This window comes from Cebus imitator, unplaced genomic scaffold (genome assembly GCF_001604975.1).
Source record: "Cebus imitator isolate Cc_AM_T3 unplaced genomic scaffold, Cebus_imitator-1.0 Scaffold168, whole genome shotgun sequence".
NCBI lineage: Eukaryota > Metazoa > Chordata > Mammalia > Primates > Cebidae > Cebus > Cebus imitator.
Genome location: NW_016107483.1, coordinates 899,498 through 906,834, shown reverse-complemented (window position 1 = coordinate 906,834; position 7,337 = coordinate 899,498).

Sequence of the window (7,337 nt, the reverse complement as noted above, 5' to 3'; positions counted from 1 at the left end):
AATTTTATTTGTACATTTAAATTTGCTTGACTTTTTCCCCCCTTACCAATAGGAAAATATGTCAGGACTAAAACACATTCACTATAGACTAAAAACCACTTTAGCAAGGATGCACAATTTTCCCCCAACCCATGTGGCCTTGAAAATGAGCCTACCAGGGAAGAAACTGGGCTGTTTAAAAGTGTCTCTGATTCTTGGGTGGCTTGCGGTTACTGTTATTGTTTTTAAGAACTGATTTTGGCTTCTGTGGTACATTGACCTGTGCATGGAATCTCCAAGTAAACGTTTTCCACTCTGTGGGACACTGGGTCAAAGAAAAAGTCTTCGCTCCTTTTCCAGTAACAATTTTTCATCTTTGCATTCACATGATGATTGAAAGCCCTTCTTTTTTTTTTTTTTTTTTTTTTTTTTTTTTTTGGGCAAACCTTTTTCTTTCTTCAAACAAGTATTCCATAATTTGGGAAACTTACTTTTAAGGCTAAAATTCATCCCAAAGCAGGGCGAGACAGCCCTCTCTGTGGTTAACTTTAAGGATGTAAAATAAAAGGCTTGCTTTCCACTTTCAGTTCAATTTCCTACCAGGAGCTGGTATTTGAGAATTAGCCCTTAACATTTTGGTTAAGCATGTTTCTCCAGAGGGCCACACTACTAACATCCACTGATGTCTATCTTTAGCAGTTTGAACTTGGATTAGTTTATTGGATTATCTAGAAAGGCTGTAGAGGGGCGATCCCTGATGCATATGTGTTTATAGGGGACAGGGCAAGGACAAATTAGGACTGTGGTACGTCGTCCAGTTGGATGTCAGAAAATAGTAGGGTGGTATTTATTGGAGGTAGTTGAATGGAAACCTTACAACGGGGGAGAAGACTGCAAATGAGAAAAAGAGGACGGCGAGAGATGAGGACCACCAAAACAAACTTCATATAACAAATGTGCCCGCTTTCTCTGATTAAAGTAAAACCCTGACTGGGGTTTCTGTGCTTAGAGTGAGGCTCCATTCTCACTCTAATGTCTGATTTATCTAGACATTCGAACAAACAGAGAGCTGCATCAGGGATTCTGAGAATTAAGATGTGGCATTAGGACTACATTTTGCAAAGCTGGAGTAGTCTAAATGGTTCAAGACCTTAATATTCTCATAAACAAAAACATGGAATGCCTTTTAGAGTTTCAGAAAGGTTGGGTGTTCTTTAAAGCCTGAGTCCCTCATGTGCAGCCTGGGCCTGTGGTGGACATGAAGGGCTCCCCCATGCTGTTCTTCCGAACATAATATGTTAGACCCATGTGACAGTCCAGAAACATGGTCCCATGTGCCCTTTGCCTTGTATGCCCAGCTTTTCCATTGTTCAAACACCTCTCATGTGCCTCCACTAATGCCCCCATCTCTCCTTAGCCCTATCCTCATTGCTCACTCCACCGGTGTAATTTCTGGGCGAAGAGAATTGTAGCGACTTCAGCTTCCTGTCTTTGGGGTTTGAATTAAGCCTTATTCTTGGGCTGGCCATGACTACCTTAATTCCTCACTCTGCAAACTCTTTCATCTCCCTGACTAGATGCAGATTTTTCTTTCTTACCAGGTGGCACTATGATGTGCCCAGTTGCTCAAGCTATTATACATGATGCTTCCTTTAATTCATTCTCGATCAGTGATTTCTGCTAACTTTATGATGTGAGTTGGCTGTGCCCTCACCCAAATCTCATCTTGAATTGTAAGCCCCATAATCCCAGGTGTCATGGGAGGACCCAGTGGGAAGTGATTGGATCATGGGGGTGATTTCCCTTATGCTGTTTTCGTGATAGTGAGTTTTCATGAGATCTGATGGTTTTCTAAGCATTTGGCATTTCCCCTGCTCACATTCACTCTCTCCTGCCACCTTGTGAAGAAGATATCTGCTTCTGCTTTGCCTTCCACCATGACTGTAAGTTTCCTGAGGCCTCCCTAGCCATGCAGAAGTGTGTCAATTAATCCTCTTTTCTTGGTAAATTACCCTGTCTCTCGTGGGTTTGTTTTTTTTTTTNATTCTCAAGCTATCTAATGTTTCAAATTACAATGTACTAAATAAATACCAGTTTTACTATTTTTAAATTTCCTTATACATTCATAACTAACAATACCTGTCTCTCGTGGGTTTTTTTTTTTTTTTTTTTAGCAGAACAAAGTAATACACTTTGCATCTGGAGACATTCTTTTTTCCCTATCTTTACTGTTAGCATCAGAGACAAGACCACCGCCATCTTTTACCAAGACTATAGCATAACTCTTCATAGGTCTACCCACTTCTGCTCTTGCTGTTCCACAATCTCTTTCTCACTTCATCCCATGACTGACCTTCCCAAATGTAAATTGGGCTCATAACATTCCCTAAAGACTTTCAATGTCTTCCTGTTCAACTTAAAATAAAATCAGCCTTTTAGTAAAGTTGACAAGGCCTGATGTGACCTTGCTCTGCTTCTCTTTTTACACCTTCATTTTATATTGTTCTCTTCCTTGCTCCTCATTCACTATACTTCAGCATAATGAACTTCTTTCAGCCCCTCGGTTGCATCAAGCTCTTCTGCATTTTAGAACATCGGACTAAAATCACATTTGTTCTGTTTCTTCCATGACTAGATCTTTCTGTTTGTCAGTCTTTTAACTTTGGTGTTATTTTAACCTTCAAGTTTTTTGTTTGTCGCATGTACTCTAATATTTAATTAACTTAATTATCTTTCTGTTTACACATTTGTTTTCTCTCTTGTAACTTTGTGTGCTTTTTGAGGTCATAGTCTCATCAGTCTTTCTCATTCTAAGGTATTAAGATTGTCATATATTCTCTGACACATAGTAACTGCTTAATAAATGTTCAATATGCAAATAGTCATGGGCAAGTCTTGTTTCCAAAACTTCTGATGAAGACCACATCCCTGGTTACTTTAGTACTGCTCCTCCAGACGTACCCGATTCTACATGACTATCCAACTGTAGATTAAGTGGGCACACAAATGAATTAGGTTCAGACCCCTCAGAAACTGTTGGATTTCTAATCATTTCCCTCTAAATTCACTGCTAAATTGTTTTTCTTTTTTGCCCTGAATCTAAAGAATTATTGTTGCCAGCATCTTACGTATTGAAATACATTAGTTAGCAAACACAAAATGATGAACACAACGAATTTTATAATTTCCCAAGCAAGTCATGCATGCCTTGAGAACTTTTGAGATTTTACTTAAAAGACAGCTTTCCTAGCCATGCACATCATTCTGTTTTCCGACCTTACATCTCCGTCTAGAAGAGCTAATTGCAAAAAATTCATAGGTGTAATTGCATAGAAACATCAGATATAAGTATTTATTTGGAGAAAAAAACCTAAATATCTGACTACAGTTATTAGCTTCAAAGTATATCTGACCCAATGGCATTTAATAGCATGTATCTCACGACTGTATTGTATAAAGGCTTGACTCCAACTCAAGAGTTTAAACTTTTCTCGCTGTACATTTGCTTTTCAGTAATGTTAATTAGCTAATTTGTGAGACACGAGCTATAATTAGCATGGTGCTTTGATATTTTACTTCTAACAACAGGAAGATGATTACCTTCAAAAATAATAAAAGATTTAAATCTAAGTAAGGATCTAAATTACAGCCGTTGAGTTGTGGAGAAAAGTGAATTCAGTTAATCCCCATTTGCATGTGCCAATTAGTTAAGTATTAATCAATTTCCTATATAAATGGAAATGAGAATACCAGCATTCATTGGTAAGATAATGTTTCTCATTATCACAAACACAACCTCCTGGCATTTCATAAAAAAAAATCACAAAACAAAAACTTCCACTTTTCATTTTTCTTCTTCAAAATATCTATTGATTTATTTTCTATTGTTATAGAATCTGTGCATCTTAACACATTTGTAGAAGTCTTTTCAGAATTTCTTTTAGAATTTAAAAATAAAAAATAGCAAAATTGAGCAGAACTTAAGAGTATGCGTTATTTTTCTTTATTTAAAAAGTTTTACATGTAAAACTCAATTTCATATTTTAAGATATAGGAAAGCAAAGTAAGAAGCAGCTGAAAAATTTCAGATGAGCTATGCTTCAGTGTATCTATGTATCTGTGATAGAGACGGGAGACACCTAGGGGTCCTGGGTGAAACCCCGCCTTGAAACCTGAAACAGCCCGAAGGCTGAAAAACTGGACTGCAGGTCCTGGGATGCAGCTCGCACTTTTCGGACTGATTATCTCTGAATAATGCCCACCTGTGCACTGGGAGGACAGGGTGGAGCCTCGGGAAGTTCAGGGCGTTTGCAGAGGGGAGGAGCCCGGCCCTTTCCATTCCTAGGTGGTGACCTGGGATTCAATCTGTGAGGTGGGAGTCCTGTAGCAGGACTCTCTCGCTTTACTGAGAGTCCATCTTTCCTTCTTTCCTTTCACCCAATAAACCCTGCCTTACCCACCCTACAATGTGTCCATGTGCTTAAGTTTCTTGGTCATATGACAGAAATCTATTTTTTTCTACATCTGCCTATTTATCTGTCAACTTTTATCTCTATCTCTAACCAAATGTGTAGTATGCACGTGTGTATATGTTTAAAATACAGTGCGTATATTAAAACAAATATTGCCATTGATACATCAATTAGGGGACCCACATTTTTTGGCATTTGAAAAATCAAAGGCATAGAACTTTCAATGTCAATAAGATATAAATGAACAATTTTTAAAAAGCGTTTTTACCGAACTTTTAGCTTTGTGCTTAATTTTGTACAATTTAGGGCTGACATAGACATGGAATTCACAGAAGCATGAACATGTCAACATTCTCTGTCTTTTAGAGTTGATCTTCTGGGGTAATATTTGCTCTGTGGCAGCCTAGCACTTCATCATCATATTGACATCCCGCCAAAATTCAATTACAAATTATTACTGCAAGAAGTGAGAAGCTAAAATAAAACAAGCTTGGATCTTCGGAATATGGTTAATGTGGGAAATATGGTTAATATGATGAATAGACTAGTGGTTTTTTTTTTCTGTTACCTTATTAAAAAGTTTAATTTTAGGTGCTGCTATCAGTTGGCCAATAAAATCCCAAATTACACTTTATTAGATTTTTTTCTCCACCACTTAAAAAAGGCAATATTAATTAGTATGATTATTTCCAAAATTTTAACTAGTTCACAAACTTATGAAGATAATGTAAACTATGTTAGTTTTAAAGTTTTTCCCTGCTTTTACTCATTTAATAAAACAAACAAACCAAAACCGCCTACAACTTAAGACAAAAATAATTAAAGTAATAAAAGTGGAAAGCTTCTCTGCCCACTCCTCTTCTTAAAATCTCAACCCCCAGAGGTAACTATCATTAATATTTTGTGCCTATATTTGAAATTTTTTCTTACTGTTATTTAAAAGTATCCACATATATACAAATATAATACATTTTTCAAAAATGGTATTGTGTTGAAAATTATGGTTGTACCATAATTTATTCAACTATTTTCTTACTGATATGTATTTTTTTTTCCATTAGAAACAATGGTTTAGTAACATCCGATGACAAACATTTGTGTCCCAGTGGGCTACTTTCTTTTTGTTTGTTTGCTTTTTTATTTATATAATTAAACAGAATGTTTGGATTTATTTCAGTTCAAGAAAGTCTGTGAGAGGGTCTATTTCCATGCACCCTTTTTCATCACTGATTTTTAGCATTCTCTTAAGTTTTGTCAATCTTACGGTAATGTTATCTTACATGTCTTTAAATACTAATGAGGCAGAACATCTTTCAAATGTTTCCATATTGTCCATTTGCATTTCCTTTTCCTTTAAGCCCCTATTTACTTCAGCGTTATGAAGATATATAAGACTTGTAATATCAGTAACTCTGTGGTCAATATAAAGCCCCAAATTCAGAATAAAGTTTTAATCCAGATGGATTTCCTAATCTTGTGATAAGATACTCAAATTATCTTAATACTTCTTTTATTCCTCTCTGGTTTCAAGATCTGAACTCTTCTTTTATTTGGCTAGGATATGGAACCAATCGAAACTATAAAATAAAATATTTGAAAAACTTTGCATCTAAATTGATAAGAGGGCATACTTTGTAATGGTGTTAATGACCTAAATGCCTCTTTTCGAGTTTATTCAGTTGACCTTTGAGTTAATGGTTCACTCACAACTCAAAAGCAAGGACTATTTAATGTTTAAACAAGTAGGTAATCACACAAATTGTAATTTACTCTTGAAAATGTTCTGATTGTGGCTGTCTAGTTGGAGGCCAGTCTACACACACATACATATGCACACACGCACACACACACCCACACACCCACACCCACACCCTGTGTGACTGTATATGTGTGTGTTATGCGTGTGTCTGTATTTATATCTATATCTAGTTAATTTTTTTCCTAAAATACATGTCTGTGATTTCAGAAGATCTTTTTGGATTTTGATAAATAAAAATATTTGATGAAGCTTAAATAGTAATGATTTCTAATTGGCATTATTTTAAGAATCTGTAAAATATTTGATAGCATTTTAGAAAGTCGTCAGTAAAAAATTCTGCCTTGGAAATAAGTTAGACTTCTTAGTTACCATTTTTAAAAATAATTTTTAAAAAACATATCTAGTAGCTGATTTTTTTTTTCTAAAACATGATTAATAAAAAATCAAAAATTCAGGAACAAATTGTTTTAATTCACAGGACATTTTATTTATGAAAATGTTATAATTTTAAAATATTAGCAAAATTAATTCTCTAATAGCCCTTTGAGAGTAGCAAAGGTTAGTAGGGATGCCTGGGTAGTCAGCAATGGCTATATATTCTGTGTGCCACAGTTGAAAGGTGGCTTCGATTCTATTGCAATATTGATAACCTGCACTGCTTACTTCACATCATATACAGACAACTCACTGCTCTAGTCATTTAGGTATTTACTTAGGTTTCAATATTTAGACTTTTAAAATCTTTCATTGTCCTAAGCAACTTTATCTAATTCCTTCATCTCATGAATGGTAATTCTACCACCTTCCTGACATCACAGTGACATGATTAAATCGTTAATGTTTGTAAAGTGCTTTGAGAATGTAAAGCGCTAAGTAAGTGTTAAGCACTTTTGGCTATCATAATCAATCAACATAATGTTTTATAGTTCAAAATCTCTTGCTACTTCAAATACAGTAATTTAGTTAATGTGAGAGTTCTTATGAAATTGAAACTTTGTAACAAAATTAACAGAAACTTTATAAATTATAAATATGTAGCAGGGATCAGAGAGTTATACTAATTTATCTATTTACTGTTTTAGTTTATATCCAGTATTAATTTTCATGTTTAACCAAAAACAAGAAAA